The sequence below is a fragment of the Cebidichthys violaceus genome, unplaced genomic scaffold (assembly GCF_023349555.1).
Source record: "Cebidichthys violaceus isolate CVI_PGR_0920_01 unplaced genomic scaffold, fCebVio1.0.p SCAF_32, whole genome shotgun sequence".
NCBI lineage: Eukaryota > Metazoa > Chordata > Actinopteri > Perciformes > Stichaeidae > Cebidichthys > Cebidichthys violaceus.
The window spans coordinates 2,523,768-2,547,608 of NW_027176506.1; the positions used below are offsets into that span (position 1 = coordinate 2,523,768).

At 40.8% G+C, this 23,841-nt stretch overlaps 10 non-coding genes across 10 annotated transcripts; all 10 read left to right on the plus strand.

Annotated features, from left to right (window-relative positions):
- Nucleotides 1-6,610: 6,610 nt before the first annotated feature.
- Nucleotides 6,611-6,682, plus strand: trnap-cgg (transfer RNA proline (anticodon CGG)). The gene has a single exon. It is a non-coding gene; the product is annotated as a tRNA-Pro (tRNA).
- A 2,550-nt stretch (nucleotides 6,683-9,232) lies between these two features.
- On the plus strand, nucleotides 9,233-9,304 carry trnap-agg (transfer RNA proline (anticodon AGG)). Its single transcript has one exon. It is a non-coding gene; the product is annotated as a tRNA-Pro (tRNA).
- A 912-nt stretch (nucleotides 9,305-10,216) lies between these two features.
- Nucleotides 10,217-10,288, plus strand: trnap-cgg (transfer RNA proline (anticodon CGG)). Its single transcript has one exon. It is a non-coding gene; the product is annotated as a tRNA-Pro (tRNA).
- Nucleotides 10,289-12,182: 1,894 nt separating this feature from the next.
- Nucleotides 12,183-12,254, plus strand: trnap-ugg (transfer RNA proline (anticodon UGG)). Its single transcript has one exon. It is a non-coding gene; the product is annotated as a tRNA-Pro (tRNA).
- Nucleotides 12,255-14,803: 2,549 nt separating this feature from the next.
- trnap-ugg (transfer RNA proline (anticodon UGG)) lies at nucleotides 14,804-14,875 on the plus strand. The gene has a single exon. It is a non-coding gene; the product is annotated as a tRNA-Pro (tRNA).
- Nucleotides 14,876-17,097: 2,222 nt separating this feature from the next.
- trnap-cgg (transfer RNA proline (anticodon CGG)) lies at nucleotides 17,098-17,169 on the plus strand. The gene has a single exon. It is a non-coding gene; the product is annotated as a tRNA-Pro (tRNA).
- Nucleotides 17,170-18,078: 909 nt separating this feature from the next.
- On the plus strand, nucleotides 18,079-18,150 carry trnap-ugg (transfer RNA proline (anticodon UGG)). The gene has a single exon. It is a non-coding gene; the product is annotated as a tRNA-Pro (tRNA).
- A 584-nt stretch (nucleotides 18,151-18,734) lies between these two features.
- Nucleotides 18,735-18,806, plus strand: trnap-agg (transfer RNA proline (anticodon AGG)). The gene has a single exon. It is a non-coding gene; the product is annotated as a tRNA-Pro (tRNA).
- Nucleotides 18,807-21,684: 2,878 nt separating this feature from the next.
- Nucleotides 21,685-21,756, plus strand: trnap-cgg (transfer RNA proline (anticodon CGG)). Its single transcript has one exon. It is a non-coding gene; the product is annotated as a tRNA-Pro (tRNA).
- A 1,564-nt stretch (nucleotides 21,757-23,320) lies between these two features.
- On the plus strand, nucleotides 23,321-23,392 carry trnap-agg (transfer RNA proline (anticodon AGG)). The gene has a single exon. It is a non-coding gene; the product is annotated as a tRNA-Pro (tRNA).
- Nucleotides 23,393-23,841: the final 449 nt, after the last annotated feature.

Below are 23,841 nucleotides of genomic sequence, written 5' to 3' on the forward strand. Positions count from 1 at the left end.
TGCCTAACAATAAAGAATTTCGTCAGGCAGACATCAAATGTTGAGGTGTTTTAATGGCTCGTTGGTCTAGGGGTATGATTCTTGCTTAGGGTGCGAGAGGTCCTGGGTCCAATTCCCGGACGAGCCCAGAAGTTGTGTTTGGCTAACATTGACTGTTAAATTAAGCGAGTCAAAAACTTTGTACCTTAACAAAAAGTTTCTTCCACAATTTAGCCGATGTCGTGCCCATACCAGTATGGTAGAGTCTTGGTAAAAGTGTAGCTGGTTCGTCTTCTTAGCAGAACACCCAGCATTTTTTTATTACCAAGAGACAAATACTTAACACACATGCCTAACAATAGAGAATTTCGTCAGGAAGACATCAAACGTTAAGCAGTTTCAATGACTCGGTGGTCTACGGGTATGATTCTCACTGTGTGAGCGAGAGGTCCTGGGTCCAAATCCCGGACGAGCCCAGAATTTGTGTTTGGCTAATGTTGACTGTTTAATTGAGCGAGCCAAAAACTTTGTACCTTACGAAAACGTTTCTTCCACAATTTAGCCAATGTCGTGCCCATACCAGTATGGTAGAGACTTAGTAAAAGTGTAGCTGGTTCGTCTTCTTAGCAGAACAACCAGCATTTTTTTTATTACCAAGAGACAAAGACTTAACACACATGCCTAACAATAGAGAATTTCGTCAGGAAGACATCAAACATTAAGCAGTTTTAATGACTCGGTGGTCTACGGGTATGATTCTCACTGTGTGTGCGAGAGGTCCTGGGTCCAAATCCCGGACGAGCCCAGAATTTGTGTTTGGCTAATGTTGACTATTAAATTAAGCGAGCCAAAAACTTTGTACCTTAAGAAAACGTTTCTTCCACAATTTAGCCAATGTCGTGCCCATACCAGTATGGTAGAATCTTGGTAAAAGTGTAATTGTTTCGTCTTCTTACCAGAACACTCATTTTTTTTTAATGCCAAGGGAAAAAGACTTAATACACATGCCTAACAATAAAGAATTTCATCAGGCAGACATCAAATGTTGAGGTGTTTTAATGGCTCGTTGGTCTAGGGGTATGATTCTGGCTTAGGGTGCGAGAGGTCCTGGGTCCAACTCCCGGACGAGCCCAGAATTTGTGTTTGGCTAATGTTGACTGTTTAATTAAGCGAGCCAAAAACTTTGTACCTTAAGTAAATTTTCTTCAACAATTTAGCCAATGTCGTGCCCATACCAGTATGGTAGAGTCTTGTCAAAAGTGTAGCTGGTTCATCTTCTTAGCAGAACACCCAGCATCTTTTTATTACCAAGAGACAAAGACTTAATACACATGCCTAACAATAGAGAATTTCGTCAGTCAGACATCAAACCTTAAATGGCTTTTATGGCTCGTTGGTCTAGGGGTATGATTCTTGCTTAGGGTGCGAGAGGTCCCGTGTTCAGTTTCCAGACGAGCCCTGAATTTGTGTTTGGCTAATGTTGACTGTTTAATTGAGCGCGTTAAAAACTTTACACCTTAAGAAAACGTTTCTTCCACAATTTAGCCGATGACGTGCCCATACCAGTATGGTAGAGTCTTGGTAAAAGTGTAGCTGGTTCGTCTTCTTAGCAGAACTCCCATCATTTTTTTATTACCAATAGACAAATACTTAATACACATCCCTAACAATAGAGAATTTCGTCAGGAAGACATCAAACGTTGAGAAGTTTCAATGGCTCGTTGGTCTAGGGGTATGATTCTTACTTCTTGTGCGAGAGGTCCTGGGTCCAAATCCCCCAGGAGCCCAGAATTTGTGTTTGGCTAATGTTGACTGTTTAATTAAGCGAGCCAAAAACTTTGTACCTGAAGTAAATTTTCTTCCACAATTTAGCCAATGTTATGCCAATACCAGTATGGTAGAGACTTAATAAAAGTGTAGCTGGTTTCGTCTTCTTAGCAGAACACCCAGCATTTTTTAAATACCAAGAGACAAATACTTAACACACATGCCTAACAATAGAGAATTTCGTCAGGAAGACATCAAACGTTAAGCAGTTTTAATGACTCGGTGGTCTACGGGTATGATTCTCACTGTGTGTGCGAGAGGTCCTGGGTCCAAATCCTGGACGAGCCCAGAATTTGTGTTTGGCTAATGTTGACTGTTTAATTGAGCGAGCCAAAAACTTTGTACCTTACGAAAACGTTTCTTCCACAATTTAGCCAATGTCTTGCCCATACCAGTATGGTAGAGACTTGACAAAAATGTAGCTGGTTCATCTTCTTAGCAGAACACCCAGCATCTTTTTATTACCAAGAGACAAAGACTTAATACACATGCCTAACAATAGAGAATTTCATCAGGAAGACATCAAACGTTAAGCAGTTTTAATGACTCAGTGGTCTACGGGTATGATTCTCACTGTGTCTGCGAGAGGTCCTGGGTCCAAATCCCGGACGAGCCCAGAATTTGTGTTTGGCTAATGTTGACTGTTAAATTAAGCGAGCCAAAAACTTTGTACCTTAAGAAAACGTTTCTTCCACAATTTAGCCAATGTCGTGCCCATACCAGTATGGTAGAATCTTGGTAAAAGTGTAATTGTTTCGTCTTCTTACCAGAACACTCATTTTTTTTTAATGCCAAGGGAAAAAGACTTAATACACATGCCTAACAATAAAGAATTTCGTCAGGCAGACATCAAATGTTGAGGTGTTTTAATGGCTCGTTGGTCTAGGGGTATGATTCTTGCTTAGGGTGCGAGAGGTCCTGGGTCCAATTCCCGGACGAGCCCAGAAGTTGTGTTTGGCTAACATTGACTGTTAAATTAAGCGAGTCAAAAACTTTGTACCTTAACAAAAAGTTTCTTCCACAATTTAGCCGATGTCGTGCCCATACCAGTATGGTAGAGTCTTGGTAAAAGTGTAGCTGGTTCGTCTTCTTAGCAGAACACCCAGCATTTTTTTATTACCAAGAGACAAATACTTAACACACATGCCTAACAATAGAGAATTTCGTCAGGAAGACATCAAACGTTAAGCAGTTTCAATGACTCGGTGGTCTACGGGTATGATTCTCACTGTGTGAGCGAGAGGTCCTGGGTCCAAATCCCGGACGAGCCCAGAATTTGTGTTTGGCTAATGTTGACTGTTTAATTGAGCGAGCCAAAAACTTTGTACCTTACGAAAATGTTTCTTCCACAATTTAGCCAATGTCGTGCCCATACCAGTATGGTAGAGACTTAGTAAAAGTGTAGCTGGTTCGTCTTCTTAGCAGAACAACCAGCATTTTTTTTATTACCAAGAGACAAAGACTTAACACACATGCCTAACAATAGAGAATTTCGTCAGGAAGACATCAAACATTAAGCAGTTTTAATGACTCGGTGGTCTACGGGTATGATTCTCACTGTGTGTGCGAGAGGTCCTGGGTCCAAATCCCGGACGAGCCCAGAATTTGTGTTTGGCTAATGTTGACTATTAAATTAAGCGAGCCAAAAACTTTGTACCTTAAGAAAACGTTTCTTCCACAATTTAGCCAATGTCGTGCCCATACCAGTATGGTAGAATCTTGGTAAAAGTGTAATTGTTTCGTCTTCTTACCAGAACACTCATTTTTTTTTAATGCCAAGGGAAAAAGACTTAATACACATGCCTAACAATAAAGAATTTCATCAGGCAGACATCAAATGTTGAGGTGTTTTAATGGCTCGTTGGTCTAGGGGTATGATTCTGGCTTAGGGTGCGAGAGGTCCTGGGTCCAACTCCCGGACGAGCCCAGAATTTGTGTTTGGCTAATGTTGACTGTTTAATTAAGCGAGCCAAAAACTTTGTACCTTAAGTAAATTTTCTTCAACAATTTAGCCAATGTCGTGCCCATACCAGTATGGTAGAGTCTTGGCAAAAGTGTAGCTGGTTCATCTTCTTAGCAGAACACCCAGCATCTTTTTATTACCAAGAGACAAAGACTTAATACACATGCCTAACAATAGAGAATTTCGTCAGTCAGACATCAAACCTTAAATGGCTTTTATGGCTCGTTGGTCTAGGGGTATGATTCTTGTTTAGGGTGCGAGAGGTCCCGTGTTCAGTTTCCAGACGAGCCCTGAATTTGTGTTTGGCTAATGTTGACTGTTTAATTGAGCGCGTTAAAAACTTTACACCTTAAGAAAACGTTTCTTCCACAATTTAGCCGATGACGTGCCCATACCAGTATGGTAGAGTCTTGGTAAAAGTGTAGCTGGTTCGTCTTCTTAGCAGAACTCCCATCATTTTTTTATTACCAATAGACAAATACTTAATACACATCCCTAACAATAGAGAATTTCGTCAGGAAGACATCAAACGTTAAGCAGTTTTAATGGCTCGTTGGTCTAGGGGTATGATTCTCTCATAGGGTGCGAGAGGTCTGGGGTCCAATTACCGGACGAGCCCAGAATTTGTGTTTGGCTAATGTTTACTGTTTAATTGATCGCGTTAAAAACTTTGTACTTTAAGAAAACGTTTCTTCCACAATTTAGCCGATGTCGTGCCCATACCAGTATGGTAGAGTCTTGGTAAAAGTGTAGCTGGTTCGTCTTCTTATCAGAACACTCAGTTTTTTTTATTACCAAGAGACAAAGACTTAACACACATGCCTAACAATAGAGAATTTCGTCAGGAAGACATCAAACGTTAAGCAGTTTCAATGGCTCGTTGGTCTAGGGGTATGATTCTTGCTTTGGGTGCGAGAGGTCCCAGGTCCAAATCCCGGACGAGCCCAGAATTTGTGTTTGGCTAATGTTGACTGTTAAATTAAGCGAGCCAAAAACTTTGTACCTTAAGAAAACGTTTCTTCCACAATTTAGCCAATGTCGTGCCCATACCAGTATGGTAGAGACTTAGTAAAAGTGTAGCTGGTTCGTCTTCTTAGCAGAACAACCAGCATTTTTTTTATTACCAAGAGACAAAGACTTAACACACATGCCTAACAATAGAGAATTTCGTCAGGAAGACATCAAACGTTAAGCAGTTTTAATGACTCAGTGGTCTACGGGTATGATTCTCACTGTGTCTGCGAGAGGTCCTGGGTCCAAATCCCGGACGAGCCGAGAATTTGTGTTTGGCTAATGTTGACTGTTAAATTAAGCGAGCCAAAAACTTTGTACCTTAAGAAAACGTTTTTTCCACAATTTAGCCAATGTCGTGCCCATACCAGTATGGTAGAATCTTGGTAAAAGTGTAATTGTTTCGTCTTCTTACCAGAACACTCATTTTTTTTTAATGCCAAGGGAAAAAGACTTAATACACATGCCTAACAATAAAGAATTTCGTCAGGCAGACATCAAACGTTAAGCAGTTTTAATGACTCAGTGGTCTACGGGTATGATTCTCACTGTGTGTGCGAGAGGTCCTGGGTCCAAATCCCGGACGAGCCCAGAATTTGTGTTTGGCTAATGTTGACTGTTAAATTAAGCGAGCCAAAAACTTTGTACCTTAAGAAAACGTTTCTTCCACAATTTAGCCAATGTCGTGCCCATACCAGTATGGTAGAATCTTGGTAAAAGTGTAATTGTTTCGTCTTCTTACCAGAACACTCATTTTTTTTTAATGCCAAGGGAAAAAGACTTAATACACATGCCTAACAATAAAGAATTTCGTCAGGCAGACATCAAATGTTGAGGTGTTTTAATGGCTCGTTGGTCTAGGGGTATGATTCTCGCTTAGGGTGAGAGAGGTCCTGGGTCCAATTCCCGGACGAGCCCAGAAGTTGTGTTTGGCTAATGTTGACTGTTAAATTAAGCGAGTCAAAAACTTTGTACCTTACGAAAACGTTTCTTCCACAATTTAGACAATGTCGTACCCATACCAGTATGGTAGAGTCTTGGTAAAAGTGTAGCTGGTTCGTCTTCTTAGCAGAACACTCAGTTTTTTTTATTACCAAGAGACAAAGACTTAACACACATGCCTAACAATAGAGAATTTCGTCAGGAAGACATCAAACGTTAAGCAGTTTTAATGGCTTGTTGGTCTAGGGGTATGATTTTCACTTAGGGTGCGAGAGGTCCCGGGTCCAATACCCGGACGAGCCCAGAATTTGTGTTTGGCTAATGTTGACTGTTTAATTGAACGCGTTAAAAACTTTGTACCTTAAGAAAAAGTTTCTTCCACAATTTAGCCGATGTCGTGCCCATACCAGTATGGTAGAGACTTAGTAAAAGTGTAGCTGGTTTCGTCTTCTTAGCAGAACACCCAGCATTTTTTAAATACCAAGAGACAAATACTTAACACACATGCCTAACAATAGAGAATTTCGTCAGGAAGACATCAAACGTTAAGCAGTTTTAATGACTCGGTGGTCTACGGGTATGATTCTCACTGTGTGAGCGAGAGGTCCTGGGTCCAAATCCCGGACGAGCCCAGAATTTGTGTTTGGCTAATGTTGACTGTTTAATTGAGCGAGCCAAAAACTTTGTACCTTACGAAAACGTTTCTTCCACAATTTAGCCAATGTCGTGCCCATACCAGTATGGTAGAGACTTGGCAAAAATGTAGCTGGTTCATCTTCTTAGCAGAGCACCCAGCATCTTTTTATTACCAAGAGACAAAGACTTAATACACATGCCTAACAATAGAGAATTTCGTCAGTCAGACATCAAACCTTAACTGGTTTTAATGGCTCGTTGGTCTAGGGGTATGATTCTCGCTTCGGGTGCGAGAGGTCCCGGGTCCAAATCCCGGACGAGCCCAGAATTTGTGTTTGGCTAATGTTGACTTTTGAATTAAGCGAGCCAAAAACTTTGTACATTAAGAAAATATTTCTTCCACAATTTAGCCAATGTCGTGCCCATACCAGTATGGTAGTCTTGGCAAAAGTGTAGCTGGTTCGTCTTCTTAGCAGAACACCCAGCATTTTTTTATTACCAAGATAAAAAGACTTAACACACATGCCTAACAATAGAGAATTTCGTCAGGAAGACATCAAACGTTAAGCAGTTTCAATGGCTTGTTGGTCTAGGGGTATGATTCTCGCTTTGGGTGTGAGAGGTCCCGGGTCCAAATCCCGGACGAGCCCAGAATTTGTGTTTGGCTAATGTTGACTGTTAAATTAAGCGAGCCAAAAACTTTGTACCTTAAGAAAACGTTTCTTCCACAATTTAGCCAATGTCGTGCCCATACCAGTATGGTAGAGACTTAGTAAAAGTGTAGCTGGTTCGTCTTCTTAGCAGAACAACCAGCATTTTTTTTATTACCAAGAGACAAAGACCTAACACACATGCCTAACAATAGAGAATTTCGTCAGGAAGACATCAAAAGTTAAGCAGTTTTAATGACTCAGTGGTCTACGGGTATGATTCTCACTGTGTGAGCGAGAGGTCCTGGGTCCAAATCCCGGACGAGCCCAGAATTTGTGTTTGGCTAATGTTGACTGTTTAATTGAGCGAGCCAAAAACTTTGTACCTTACGAAAACGTTTCTTCCACAATTTAGCCAATGTCGTGCCCATACCAGTATGGTAGAGACTTGGCAAAAATGTAGCTGGTTCATCTTCTTAGCAGAACACCCAGCATCTTTTTATTACCAATAGACAAAGACTTAATACACATCCCTAACAATAGAGAATTTCGTCAGGAAGACATCAAACGTTAAGCAGTTTTAATGGCTCGTTGGTCTAGGGGTATGATTCTCTCATAGGGTGCGAGAGGTCTGGGGTCCAATTACCGGACGAGCCCAGAATTTGTGTTTGGCTAATGTTTACTGTTTAATTGATCGCGTTAAAAACTTTGTACTTTAAGAAAACGTTTCTTCCACAATTTAGCCGATGTCGTGCCCATACCAGTATGGTAGAGTCTTGGTAAAAGTGTAGCTGGTTCGTCTTCTTAGCAGAACTCCCAGCATCTTTTTATTACCAAGAGACAAAGACTTAATACACATGCCTAACAATAGAGAATTTCGTCAGTCAGACATCAAACCTTAAATGGCTTTTATGGCTCGTTGGTCTAGGGGTATGATTCTTGCTTAGGGTGCGAGAGGTCCCGTGTTCAGTTTCCAGACGAGCCCTGAATTTGTGTTTGGCTAATGTTGACTGTTTAATTGAGCGCGTTAAAAACTTTACACCTTAAGAAAACGTTTCTTCCACAATTTAGCCGATGACGTGCCCATACCAGTATGGTAGAGTCTTGGTAAAAGTGTAGCTGGTTCGTCTTCTTAGCAGAACTCCCATCATTTTTTTATTACCAATAGACAAATACTTAATACACATCCCTAACAATAGAGAATTTCGTCAGGAAGACATCAAACGTTAAGCAGTTTTAATGGCTCGTTGGTCTAGGGGTATGATTCTCTCATAGGGTGCGAGAGGTCTGGGGTCCAATTACCGGACGAGCCCAGAATTTGTGTTTGGCTAATGTTTACTGTTTAATTGATCGCGTTAAAAACTTTGTACTTTAAGAAAACGTTTCTTCCACAATTTAGCCGATGTCGTGCCCATACCAGTATGGTAGAGTCTTGGTAAAAGTGTAGCTGTTTCGTCTTCTTAGCAGAACACTCAGTTTTTTTTATTACCAAGAGACAAAGACTTAACACACATGCCTAACAATAGAGAATTTCGTCAGTAAGACATCAAACGTTGAGCAGTTTCAATGGCTCGTTGGTCTAGGGGTATGATTCTCGCTTTGGGTGCGAGAGGTCCCGGGTCCAAATCCCAGACGAGCCCAGAATTTGTGTTTGGCTAATGTTGACTGTTAAATTAAGCGAGCCAAAAACTTTGTACCTTAAGAAAACGTTTCTTCCACAATTTAGCCAATGTCGTGCCCATACCAGTATGGTAGAGACTTAGTAAAAGTGTAGCTGGTTCGTCTTCTTAGCAGAACAACCAGCATTTTTTTTATTACCAAGAGACAAAGACTTAACACACATGCCTAACAATAGAGAATTTCGTCAGGAAGACATCAAACGTTAAGCAGTTTTAATGACTCAGTGGTCTACGGGTATGATTCTCACTGTGTCTGCGAGAGGTCCTGGGTCCAAATCCCGGACGATCCCAGAATTTGTGTTTGGCTAATGTTGACTGTTAAATTAAGCGAGCCAAAAACTTTGTACCTTAAGAAAACGTTTTTTCCACAATTTAGCCAATGTCGTGCCCATACCAGTATGGTAGAATCTTGGTAAAAGTGTAATTGTTTCGTCTTCTTACCAGAACACTCATTTTTTTTTAATGCCAAGGGAAAAAGACTTAACACAAATGCCTAACAATAAAGAATTTCGTCAGGCAGACATCAAATGTTGAGGTGTTTTAATGGCTCGTTGGTCTAGGGGTATGATTCTCGCTTAGGGTGCGAGAGGTCCTGGGTCCAATTCCCGGACGAGCCCAGAAGTTGTGTTTGGCTAATGTTGACTGTTAAATTAAGCGAGTCAAAAACTTTGTACCTTACGAAAACTTTTCTTCCACAATTTAGACAATGTCGTACCCATACCAGTATGGTAGAGTCTTGGTAAAAGTGTAGCTGGTTCGTCTTCTTAGCAGAACACTCAGTTTTTTTTATTACCAAGAGACAAAGACTTAACACACATGCCTAACAATAGAGAATTTCGTCAGGAAGACATCAAACGTTAAGCAGTTTTAATGGCTTGTTGGTCTAGGGGTATGATTTTCACTTAGGGTGCGAGAGATCCCGGGTCCAATTCCCGGACGAGCCCAGAATTTGTGTTTGGCTAATGTTGACTGTTTAATTGAACGCGTTAAAAACTTTGTACCTTAAGAAAAAGTTTCTTCCACAATTTAGCCGATGTCGTGCCCATACCAGTATGGTAGAGACTTAGTAAAAGTGTAGCTGGTTTCGTCTTCTTAGCAGAACACCCAGCATTTTTTAAATACCAAGAGACAAATACTTAACACACATGCCTAACAATAGAGAATTTCGTCAGGAAGACATCAAACGTTAAGCAGTTTTAATGACTCGGTGGTCTACGGGTATGATTCTCACTGTGTGAGCGAGAGGTCCTGGGTCCAAATCCCGGACGAGCCCAGAATTTGTGTTTGGCTAATGTTGACTGTTTAATTGAGCGAGCCAAAAACTTTGTACCTTACGAAAACGTTTCTTCCACAATTTAGCCAATGTCGTGCCCATACCAGTATGGTAGAGACTTGGCAAAAATGTAGCTGGTTCATCTTCTTAGCAGAACACCCAGCATCTTTTTATTACCAAGAGACAAAGACTTAATACACATGCCTAACAATAGAGAATTTCGTCAGTCAGACATCAAACCTTAAGTGGTTTTAATGGCTCGTTGGTCTAGGGGTATGATTCTCGCTTCGGGTGCGAGAGGTCCCGGGTCCAAATCCCGGACGAGCCCAGAATTTGTGTTTGGCTAATGTTGACTTTTGAATTAAGCGAGCCAAAAACTTTGTACATTAAGAAAATATTTCTTCCACAATTTAGCCAATGTCGTGCCCATACCAGTATGGTAGTCTTGGCAAAAGTGTAGCTGGTTCGTCTTCTTAGCAGAACACCCAGCATTTTTTTATTACCAAGATAAAAAGACTTAACACACATGCCTAACAATAGAGAATTTCGTCAGGAAGACATCAAACGTTAAGCAGTTTCAATGGCTTGTTGGTCTAGGGGTATGATTCTCGCTTTGGGTGTGAGAGGTCCTGGGTCCAAATCCCGGACGAGCCCAGAATTTGTGTTTGGCTAATGTTGACTGTTAAATTAAGCGAGCCAAAAACTTTGTACCTTAAGAAAACGTTTCTTCCACAATTTAGCCAATGTCGTGCCCATACCAGTATGGTAGAGACTTAGTAAAAGTGTAGCTGGTTCGTCTTCTTAGCAGAACAACCAGCATTTTTTTTATTACCAAGAGACAAAGACCTAACACACATGCCTAACAATAGAGAATTTCGTCAGGAAGACATCAAAAGTTAAGCAGTTTTAATGACTCAGTGGTCTACGGGTATGATTCTCACTGTGTGAGCGAGAGGTCCTGGGTCCAAATCCCGGACGAGCCCAGAATTTGTGTTTGGCTAATGTTGACTGTTTAATTGAGCGAGCCAAAAACTTTGTACCTTACGAAAACGTTTCTTCCACAATTTAGCCAATGTCGTGCCCATACCAGTATGGTAGAGACTTGGCAAAAATGTAGCTGGTTCATCTTCTTAGCAGAACACCCAGCATCTTTTTATTACCAATAGACAAAGACTTAATACACATCCCTAACAATAGAGAATTTCGTCAGGAAGACATCAAACGTTAAGCAGTTTTAATGGCTCGTTGGTCTAGGGGTATGATTCTCTCATAGGGTGCGAGAGGTCTGGGGTCCAATTACCGGACGAGCCCAGAATTTGTGTTTGGCTAATGTTTACTGTTTAATTGATCGCGTTAAAAACTTTGTACTTTAAGAAAACGTTTCTTCCACAATTTAGCCGATGTCGTGCCCATACCAGTATGGTAGAGTCTTGGTAAAAGTGTAGCTGGTTCGTCTTCTTAGCAGAACTCCCAGCATCTTTTTATTACCAAGAGACAAAGACTTAATACACATGCCTAACAATAGAGAATTTCGTCAGTCAGACATCAAACCTTAAATGGCTTTTATGGCTCGTTGGTCTAGGGGTATGATTCTTGCTTAGGGTGCGAGAGGTCCCGTGTTCAGTTTCCAGACGAGCCCTGAATTTGTGTTTGGCTAATGTTGACTGTTTAATTGAGCGCGTTAAAAACTTTACACCTTAAGAAAACGTTTCTTCCACAATTTAGCCGATGACGTGCCCATACCAGTATGGTAGAGTCTTGGTAAAAGTGTAGCTGGTTCGTCTTCTTAGCAGAACTCCCATCATTTTTTTATTACCAATAGACAAATACTTAATACACATCCCTAACAATAGAGAATTTCGTCAGGAAGACATCAAACGTTAAGCAGTTTTAATGGCTCGTTGGTCTAGGGGTATGATTCTCTCATAGGGTGCGAGAGGTCTGGGGTCCAATTACCGGACGAGCCCAGAATTTGTGTTTGGCTAATGTTTACTGTTTAATTGATCGCGTTAAAAACTTTGTACTTTAAGAAAACGTTTCTTCCACAATTTAGCCGATGTCGTGCCCATACCAGTATGGTAGAGTCTTGGTAAAAGTGTAGCTGTTTCGTCTTCTTAGCAGAACACTCAGTTTTTTTTATTACCAAGAGACAAAGACTTAACACACATGCCTAACAATAGAGAATTTCGTCTGTAAGACATCAAACGTTGAGCAGTTTCAATGGCTCGTTGGTCTAGGGGTATGATTCTCGCTTTGGGTGCGAGAGGTCCCGGGTCCAAATCCCGGACGAGCCCAGAATTTGTGTTTGGCTAATGTTGACTGTTAAATTAAGCGAGCCAAAAACTTTGTACCTTAAGAAAACGTTTCTTCCACAATTTAGCCAATGTCGTGCCCATACCAGTATGGTAGAGACTTAGTAAAAGTGTAGCTGGTTCGTCTTCTTAGCAGAACAACCAGCATTTTTTTTATTACCAAGAGACAAAGACTTAACACACATGCCTAACAATAGAGAATTTCGTCAGGAAGACATCAAACGTTAAGCAGTTTTAATGACTCAGTGGTCTACGGGTATGATTCTCACTGTGTCTGCGAGAGGTCCTGGGTCCAAATCCCGGACGATCCCAGAATTTGTGTTTGGCTAATGTTGACTGTTAAATTAAGCGAGCCAAAAACTTTGTACCTTAAGAAAACGTTTTTTCCACAATTTAGCCAATGTCGTGCCCATACCAGTATGGTAGAATCTTGGTAAAAGTGTAATTGTTTCGTCTTCTTACCAGAACACTCATTTTTTTTTAATGCCAAGGGAAAAAGACTTAACACAAATGCCTAACAATAAAGAATTTCGTCAGGCAGACATCAAATGTTGAGGTGTTTTAATGGCTCGTTGGTCTAGGGGTATGATTCTCGCTTAGGGTGCGAGAGGTCCTCGGTCCAATTCCCGGACGAGCCCAGAAGTTGTGTTTGGCTAATGTTGACTGTTAAATTAAGCGAGTCAAAAACTTTGTACCTTACGAAAACTTTTCTTCCACAATTTAGACAATGTCGTACCCATACCAGTATGGTAGAGTCTTGGTAAAAGTGTAGCTGGTTCGTCTTCTTAGCAGAACACTCAGTTTTTTTTATTACCAAGAGACAAAGACTTAACACACATGCCTAACAATAGAGAATTTCGTCAGGAAGACATCAAACGTTAAGCAGTTTTAATGGCTTGTTGGTCTAGGGGTATGATTTTCACTTAGGGTGCGAGAGATCCCGGGTCCAATTCCCGGACGAGCCCAGAATTTGTGTTTGGCTAATGTTGACTGTTTAATTGAACGCGTTAAAAACTTTGTACCTTAAGAAAAAGTTTCTTCCACAATTTAGCCGATGTCGTGCCCATACCAGTATGGTAGAGACTTAGTAAAAGTGTAGCTGGTTTCGTCTTCTTAGCAGAACACCCAGCATTTTTTAAATACCAAGAGACAAATACTTAACACACATGCCTAACAATAGAGAATTTCGTCAGGAAGACATCAAACGTTAAGCAGTTTTAATGACTCGGTGGTCTACGGGTATGATTCTCACTGTGTGAGCGAGAGGTCCTGGGTCCAAATCCCGGACGAGCCCAGAATTTGTGTTTGGCTAATGTTGACTGTTTAATTGAGCGAGCCAAAAACTTTGTACCTTACGAAAACGTTTCTTCCACAATTTAGCCAATGTCGTGCCCATACCAGTATGGTAGAGACTTGGCAAAAATGTAGCTGGTTCATCTTCTTAGCAGAACACCCAGCATCTTTTTATTACCAAGAGACAAAGACTTAATACACATGCCTAACAATAGAGAATTTCGTCAGTCAGACATCAAACCTTAACTGGTTTTAATGGCTCGTTGGTCTAGGGGTATGATTCTCGCTTCGGGTGAGAGAGGTTCCGGGTCCAAATCCCGGACGAGCCCAGAATTTGTGTTTGGCTAATGTTGACTTTTGAATTAAGCGAGCCAAAAACTTTGTACATTAAGAAAATATTTCTTCCACAATTTAGCCAATGTCGTGCCCATACCAGTATGGTAGTCTTGGCAAAAGTGTAGCTGGTTCGTCTTCTTAGCAGTACACCCAGCATTTTTTTATTACCAAGATAAAAAGACTTAACACACATGCCTAACAATAGAGAATTTCGTCAGGAAGACATCAAACGTTGAGAAGTTTCAATGGCTCGTTGGTCTAGGGGTATGATTCTTACTTCTTGTGCGAGAGGTCCTGGATCCAAATCCCCCAGTAGCCCAGAATTTGTGTTTGGCTAATGTTGACTGTTTAATTAAGCGAGCCAAAAACTTTGTACCTGAAGTAAATTTTCTTCAACAATTTAGCCAATGTCGTGCCCATACCAGTATGGTAGAGTCTTGGCAAAAGTGTAGCTGGTTCATCTTCTTAGCAGAACACCCAGCATCTTTTTATTACCAAGAGACAAAGACTTAATACACATGCCTAACAATAGAGAATTTCGTCAGTCAGACATCAAACCTTAAATGGCTTTTATGGCTCGTTGGTCTAGGGGTATGATTCTTGCTTAGGGTGCGAGAGGTCCCGTGTTCAGTTTCCAGACGAGCCCTGAATTTGTGTTTGGCTAATGTTGACTGTTTAATTGAGCGCGTTAAAAACTTTACACCTTAAGAAAACGTTTCTTCCACAATTTAGCCGATGACGTGCCCATACCAGTATGGTAGAGTCTTGGTAAAAGTGTAGCTGGTTTGTCTTCTTAGCAGAACTCCCATCATTTTTTTATTACCAATAGACAAATACTTAATACACATGCCTAACAATAGAGAATTTCGTCAGGAAGACATCAAACGTTAAGCAGTTTCAATGGCTCGTTGGTCTAGGGGTATGATTCTCGCTTTGGGTGCGAGAGGTCCCGGGTCCAATTCCCGGACGAGCCCAGAATTTGTGTTTGGCTAATGTTGACTGTTTAATTGAACGCGTTAAAAACTTTGTACCTTAAGAAAAAGTTTCTTCCACAATTTAGCCGATGTCGTGCCCATACCAGTATGGTAGAGACTTAGTAAAAGTGTAGCTGGTTTCGTCTTCTTAGCAGAACACCCAGCATTTTTTAAATACCAAGAGACAAATACTTAACACACATGCCTAACAATAGAGAATTTCGTCAGGAAGACATCAAACGTTAAGCAGTTTTAATGACTCGGTGGTCTACGGGTATGATTCTCACTGTGTGAGCGAGAGATCCTGGGTCCAAATCCCGGACGAGCCCAGAATTTGTGTTTGGCTAATGTTGACTGTTTAATTGAGCGAGCCAAAAACTTTGTACCTTACGAAAACGTTTCTTCCACAATTTAGCCAATGTCGTGCCCATACCAGTATGGTAGAGACTTGGCAAAAATGTAGCTGGTTTATCTTCTTAGCAGAACACCCAGCATCTTTTTATTACCAAGAGACAAAGACTTAATACACATGCCTAACAATAGAGAATTTCGTCAGTCAGACATCAAACCTTAACTGGTTTTAATGGCTCGTTGGTCTAGGGTATGATTCTCGCTTCGGGTGCGAGAGGTCCCGGGTCCAAATCCCGGACGAGCCCAGAATTTGTGTTTGGCTAATGTTGACTTTTGAATTAAGCGAGCCAAAAACTTTGTACATTAAGAAAATATTTCTTCCACAATTTAGCCAATGTCGTGCCCATACCAGTATGGTAGTCTTGGCAAAAGTGTAGCTGGTTCGTCTTCTTAGCAGAACACCCAGCATTTTTTTATTACCAAGATAAAAAGACTTAACACACATGCCTAACAATAGAGAATTTCGTCAGGAAGACATCAAACGTTGAGAAGTTTCAATGGCTCGTTGGTCTAGGGGTATGATTCTTACTTCTTGTGCGAGAGGTCCTGGATCCAAATCCCCCAGTAGCCCAGAATTTGTGTTTGGCTAATGTTGACTGTTTAATTAAGCGAGCCAAAAACTTTGTACCTGAAGTAAATTTTCTTCCACAATTTAGCCAATGTTGTGCCCATACCAGTATGGTAGAGATTTAGTAAAAGTGTAGATGGTTTCATCTTCTTAGCAGAACACCCAGCATTTTTTTAATACCAAGAGACAAATACTTAACACACATTCCTAACAATAGAGAATTTCTTCAGAAAGACATCAAACATTGAGAAGTTTTTAAAGGCTCCTTGGTCTAGGGGTATAATTTTTGCTTTGGGTGCGAAAGGTCCTGGGTTCAGATCCCGGACGAGCCCAGAATTTGTGTTTGGCTAATGTTGACTGTTTAATTAAGCGAGCCAAAAACTTTGTACCTTAAGTAAATTTTCTTCAACAATTTAGCCAATGTCGTGCCCATACCAGTATGGTAGAGTCTTGGTAAAAGTGTAGCTGGTTCGTCTTCTTAGCAGAACACTCAGTTTTTTTTATTACCAAGAGACAAAGACTTAACACACATGCCTAACAATAGAGAATTTCGTCAGGAAGACATCAAACGTTAAGCAGTTTTAATGGCTTGTTGGTCTAGGGGTATGATTTTCACTTAGGGTGCGAGAGGTCCCGGGTCCAATTCCCGGACGAGCCCAGAATTTGTGTTTGGCTAATGTTGACTGTTTAATTGAACGCGTTAAAAACTTTGTACCTTAAGAAAAAGTTTCTTCCACAATTTAGCCGATGTCGTGCCCATACCAGTATGGTAGAGACTTAGTAAAAGTGTAGCTGGTTTCGTCTTCTTAGCAGAACACCCAGCATTTTTTAAATACCAAGAGACAAATACTTAACACACATGCCTAACAATAGAGAATTTCGTCAGGAAGACATCAAACGTTAAGCAGTTTTAATGACTCGGTGGTCTACGGGTATGATTCTCACTGTGTGAGCGAGAGGTCCTGGGTCCAAATCCCGGACGAGCCCAGAATTTGTGTTTGGCTAATGTTGACTGTTTAATTGAGCGAGCCAAAAACTTTGTACCTTACGAAAACGTTTCTTCCACAATTTAGCCAATGTCGTGCCCATACCAGTATGGTAGAGACTTGGCAAAAATGTAGCTGGTTCATCTTCTTAGCAGAACACCCAGCATCTTTTTATTACCAAGAGACAAAGACTTAATACACATGCCTAACAATAGAGAATTTCGTCAGTCAGACATCAAACCTTAACTGGTTTTAATGGCTCGTTGGTCTAGGGGTATGATTCTCGCTTCGGGTGCGAGAGGTCCCGGGTCCAAATCCCGGACGAGCCCAGAATTTGTGTTTGGCTAATGTTGACTTTTGAATTAAGCGAGCCAAAAACTTTGTACATTAAGAAAATATTTCTTCCACAATTTAGCCAATGTCGTGCCCATACCAGTATGGTAGTCTTGGCAAAAGTGTAGCTGGTTCGTCTTCTTAGCAGAACACCCAGCATTTTTTTATTACCAAGATAAAAAGACTTAACACACATGCCTAACAATAGAGAATTTCGTCAGGAAGACATCAAACGTTGAGAAGTTTCAATGGCTCGTTGGTCTAGGGGTATGATTCTTACTTCTTGTGCGAGAGGTCCTGGATCCAAATCCCCCAGTAGCCCAGAATTTGTGTTTGGCTAATGTTGACTGTTTAATTAAGCGAGCCAAAAACTTTGTACCTGAAGTAAATTTTCTTCCACAATTTAGCCAATGTTGTGCCCATACCAGTATGGTAGAGATTTAGTAAAAGTGTAGATGGTTTCATCTTCTTAGCAGAACACCCAGCATTTTTTTAATACCAAGAGACAAATACTTAACACACATTCCTAACAATAGAGAATTTCTTCAGAAAGACATCAAACATTGAGAAGTTTTTAAAGGCTTCTTGGTCTAGGGGTAAAATTTTTGCTTTGGGTGCGAAAGGTCCTGGGTTCAGATCCCGGACGAGCCCAGAATTTGTGTTTGGCTAATGTTGACTGTTTAATTAAGCGAGCCAAAAACTTTGTACCTTAAGTAAATTTTCTTCAACAATTTAGCCAATGTCGTGCCCATACCAGTATGGTAGAGTCTTGGTAAAAGTGTAGCTGGTTCGTCTTCTTAGCAGAACACTCAGTTTTTTTTATTACCAAGAGACAAAGACTTAACACACATGCCTAACAATAGAGAATTTCTTCAGGAAGACATCAAACGTTAAGCAGTTTCAATGGCTCGTTGGTCTAGGGGTATGATTCTCGCTTTGGGTGCGAGAGGTCCCGGGTCCAAATCCCGGACGAGCCCACAATTTGTGTTTGGCTAATGTTGACTGTTAAATTAAGCGAGCCAAAAACTTTGTACCTTAAGAAAACGTTTCTTCCACAATTTAGCCAATGTCGTGCCCATACCAGTATGGTAGAGACTTAGTAAAAGTGTAGCTGGTTCGTCTTCTTAGCAGAACAACCAGCATTTTTTTTATTACCAAGAGACAAAGACTTAACACACATGCCTAACAATAGAGAATTTCGTCAGGAAGACATCAAACGTTAAGCAGTTTTAATGACTCAGTGGTCTACGGGTATGATTCTCACTGTGTCTGCGAGAGGTCCTGGGTCCAAATCCCGGACGAGCCCAGAATTTGTGTTTGGCTAATGTTGACTGTTAAATTAAGCGAACCAAAAACTTTGTACCTTAAGAAAACGTTTCTTCCACAATTTAGCCAATGTCGTGCCCATACCAGTATGGTAGAATCTTGGTAAAAGTGTAATTGTTTCGTCTTCTTACCAGAACACTCTTTTTTTTTTAATGCCAAGGGAAAAAGACTTAATACACATGCCTAACAATAAAGAATTTCGTCAGGCAGACATCAAATGTTGAGGTGTTTTCATGGCTCGTTGGTCTAGGGGTATGATTCTCGCTTAGGGTGCGAGAGGTCCTGGGTCCAATTCCCGGACGAGCCCAGAAGTTGTGTTTGGCTAATATTGACTGTTAAATTAAGCGAGTCAAAAACTTTGTACCTTAACAAAACGTTTCTTCCACAATTTAGCCAATGTCGTGCCCATACCAGTATGGTAGAGTCTTGGTAAAAGTGTAGCTGGTTCGTCTTCTTAGCAGAACACCCAGCATTTTTTTATTACCAAGAGAAAAAGACTTAACACACATGCCTAACAATAGAGAATTTTGTCAGGAAGACATCAAACGTTGAGAAGTTTCAATGGCTCGTTGGTCTAGGGGTATGATTCTTACTTCTTGTGCGAGAGGTCCTGGGTCCAAATCCCCCAGGAGCCCAGAATTTGTGTTTGGCTAATGTTGACTGTTTAATTAAGCGAGCCAAAAACTTTGTACCTGAAGTAAATTTTCTTCCACAATTTAGCCAATGTTATGCCAATACCAGTATGGTAGAGACTTAGTAAAAGTGTAGCTGGTTTCGTCTTCTTAGCAGAACACCCAGCATTTTTTAAATACCAAGAGACAAATACTTAACACACATGCCTAACAATAGAGAATTTCGTCAGGAAGACATCAAACGTTAAGCAGTTTTAATGACTCGGTGGTCTACGGGTATGATTCTCACTGTGTGTGCGAGAGGTCCTGGGTCCAAATCCCGGACGAGCCCAGAATTTGTGTTTGGCTAATGTTGACTGTTTAATTGAGCGAGCCAAAAACTTTGTACCTTACGAAAACGTTTCTTCCACAATTTAGCCAATGTCGTGCCCATACCAGTATGGTAGAGACTTGACAAATATGTAGCTGGTTCATCTTCTTAGCAGAACACCCAGCATCTTTTTATTACCAAGAGACAAAGAGTTAATACACATGCCTAACAATAGAGAATTTCGTCAGTCAGACATCAAACCTTAAATGGCTTTTATGGCTCGTTGGTCTAAGGGTATGATTCTTGCTTAGGGTGCGAGAGGTCCCGTGTTCAGTTTCCAGACGAGCCCTGAATTTGTGTTTGGCTAATGTTGACTGTTTAATTGAGCGCGTTAAAAACTTTACACCTTAAGAAAACGTTTCTTCCACAATTTAGCCGATGACGTGCCCATACCAGTATGGTAGAGTCTTGGTAAAAGTGTAGCTGGTTCGTCTTCTTAGCAGAACTCCCATCATTTTTTTATTACCAATAGACAAATACTTAATACACATCCCTAACAATAGAGAATTTCGTCAGGAAGACATCAAACGTTAAGCAGTTTTAATGGCTCGTTGGTCTAGGGGTATGATTCTCTCATAGGGTGCGAGAGGTCTGGGGTCCAATTACCGGACGAGCCCAGAATTTGTGTTTGGCTAATGTTTACTGTTTAATTGATCGCGTTAAAAACTTTGTACTTTAAGAAAACGTTTCTTCCACAATTTAGCCGATGTCGTGCCCATACCAGTATGGTAGAGTCTTGGTAAAAGTGTAGCTGGTTCGTCTTCTTAGCAGAACACTCAGTTTTTTTTATTACCAAGAGACAAAGACTTAACACACATGCCTAACAATAGAGAATTTCGTCAGGAAGACATCAAACGTTAAGCAGTTTTAATGACTCAGTGGTCTACGGGTATGATTCTCACTGTGTCTGCGAGAGGTCCTGGGTCCAAATCCCGGACGAGCCCAGAATTTGTGTTTGGCTAATGTTGACTGTTAAATTAAGCGAGCCAAAAACTTTGTACCTTAAGAAAACGTTTCTTCCACAATTTAGCCAATGTCGTGCCCATACCAGTATGGTAGAATCTTGGTAAAAGTGTAATTGTTTCGTCTTCTTACCAGAACACTCATTTTTTTTTAATGCCAAGGGAAAAAGACTTAATACACATGCCTAACAATAAAGAATTTCGTCAGGCAGACATCAAATGTTGAGGTGTTTTAATGGCTTGTTGGTCTAGGGGTATGATTCTCACTTAGGGTGCGAGAGGTCCTGGGTCCAATTCCCGGATGAGCCCAGAAGTTGTGTTTGGCTAATGTTGACTGTTAAATTAAGCGAGTCAAAAACTTTGTACCTTACGAAAACGTTTCTTCCACAATTTAGACAATGTCGTACCCATACCAGTATGGTAGAGTCTTGGTAAAAGTGTAGCTGGTTCGTCTTCTTAGCAGAACACTCAGTTTTTTTTATTACCAAGAGACAAAGACTTAACACACATGCCTAACAATAGAGAATTTCGTCAGGAAGACATCAAACGTTAAGCAGTTTTAATGGCTTGTTGGTCTAGGGGTATGATTTTCACTTAGGGTGCGAGAGATCCCGTGTCCAATTCCCGGACGAGCCCAGAATTTGTGTTTGGCTAATGTTGACTGTTTAATTGAACGCGTTAAAAACTTTGTACCTTAAGAAAAAGTTTCTTCCACAATTTAGCCGATGTCGTGCCCATACCAGTATGGTAGAGACTTAGTAAAAGTGTAGCTGGTTTCGTCTTCTTAGCAGAACACCCAGCATTTTTTAAATACCAAGAGACAAATACTTAACACACATGCCTAACAATAGAGAATTTCGTCAGGAAGACATCAAACGTTAAGCAGTTTTAATGACTCGGTGGTCTACGGGTATGATTCTCACTGTGTGAGCGTGAGGTCCTGGGTCCAAATCCCGGACGAGCCCAGAATTTGTGTTTGGCTAATGTTGACTGTTTAATTGAGCGAGCCAAAAACTTTGTACCTTACGAAAACGTTTCTTCCACAATTTAGCCAATGTCGTGCCCATACCAGTATGGTAGAGACTTGGCAAAAATGTAGCTGGTTCATCTTCTTAGCAGAACACCCAGCATCTTTTTATTACCAAGAGACAAAGACTTAATACACATGCCTAACAATAGAGAATTTCGTCAGTCAGACATCAAACCTTAACTGGTTTTAATGGCTCGTTGGTCTAGGGGTATGATTCTCGCTTCGGGTGCGAGAGGTCCCGGGTCCAAATCCCGGACGAGCCCAGAATTTGTGTTTGGCTAATGTTGACTTTTGAATTAAGCGAGCCAAAAACTTTGTACATTAAGAAAATATTTCTTCCACAATTTAGCCAATGTCGTGCCCATACCAGTATGGTAGTCTTGGCAAAAGTGTAGCTGGTTCGTCTTCTTAGCAGAACACCCAGCATTTTTTTATTACCAAGATAAAAAGACTTAACACACATGCCTAACAATAGAGAATTTCGTCAGGAAGACATCAAACGTTGAGAAGTTTCAATGGCTCGTTAGTCTAGGGGTATAATTCTTACTTCTTGTGCGAGAGGTCCTGGATCCAAATCCCCCAGTAGCCCAGAATTTGTGTTTGGCTAATGTTGACTGTTTAATTAAGCGAGCCAAAAACTTTGTACCTGAAGTAAATTTTCTTCCACAATTTAGCCAATGTTGTGCCCATACCAGTATGGTAGAGATTTAGTAAAGGTGTAGATGGTTTCATCTTCTTAGCAGAACACCCAGCATTTTTTTAATACCAAGAGACAAACACTTAACACACATTCCTAACAATAGAGAATTTCTTCAGAAAGACATCAAACATTGAGAAGTTTTTAAAGGCTCCTTGGTCTAGGGGTATAATTTTTGCTTTGGGTGCGAAAGGTCCTGGGTTCAGATCCCGGACGAGCCCAGAATTTGTGTTTGGCTAATGTTGACTGTTTAATTAAGCGAGCCAAAAACTTTGTATCTTAAGTAAATTTTCTTCAACAATTTAGCCAATGTCGTGCCCATACCAGTATGGTAGAGTCTTGGCAAAAGTGTAGCTGGTTCATCTTCTTAGCAGAACACCCAGCATCTTTTTATTACCAAGAGACAAAGACTTAATACACATGCCTAACAATAGAGAATTTCGTCAGTCAGACATCAAACGTTAAGCAGTTTTAATGGCTCGTTGGTCTAGGGATATGATTCTCTCATAGGGTGCGAGAGGTCTGGGGTCCAATTACCGGACGAGCCCAGAATTTGTGTTTGGCTAATGTTTACTGTTTAATTGATCGCGTTAAAAACTTTGTACTTTAAGAAAACGTTTCTTCCACAATTTAGCCGATGTCGTGCCCATACCAGTATGGTAGAGTCTTGGTAAAAGTGTAGCTGGTTCGTCTTCTTAGCAGAACACTCAGTTTTTTTTATTACCAAGAGACAAAGACTTAACACACATGCCTAACAATAGAGAATTTCGTCAGGAAGACATCAAACGTTAAGCAGTTTCAATGGCTCGTTGGTCTAGGGGTATGATTCTCGCTTTGGGTGCGAGAGGTCCCAGGTCCAAATCCCGGAAGAGCCCAGAATTTGTGTTTGGCTAATGTTGACTGTTAAATTAAGCGAGCCAAAAACTTTGTACCTTAAGAAAACGTTTCTTCCACAATTTAGCCAATGTCGTGCCCATACCAGTATGGTAGAATCTTGGTAAAAGTGTAATTGTTTCGTCTTCTTACCAGAACACTCATTTTTTTTTAATGCCAAGGGAAAAAGACTTAATACACATGCCTAACAATAAAGAATTTCGTCAGGCAGACATCAAATGTTGAGGTGTTTTAATGGCTCGTTGGTCTAGGGGTATGATTCTCGCTTAGGGTGCGAGAGGTCCTGGGTCCAATTCCCGGACGAGCCCAGAAGTTGTGTTTGGCTAATACTGACTGTTAAATTAAGCGAGTCAAAAACTTTGTACCTTAACAAAACGTTTCTTCCACAATTTAGCCAATGTCGTACCCATACCAGTATGGTAGAGTCTTGGTAAAAGTGTAGCTGGTTCGTCTTCTTAGCAGAACACTCAGTTTTTTTTATTACCAAGAGACAAAGGCTTAACACACATGCCTAACAATAGAGAATTTCGTCAGGAAGACATCAAACGTTAAGCAGTTTTAATGGCTTGTTGGTCTAGGGGTATGATTCTCACTTAGGGTGCGAGAGGTCCCGGGTCCAATTCCCGGACGAGCCCAGAATTTGTGTTTAGCTAATGTTGACTGTTTAATTGAACGCGTTAAAAACTTTGTACCTTAAGAAAAAGTTTCTTCCACAATTTAGCCGATGTCGTGCCCATACCAGTATGGTAGAGTCTTG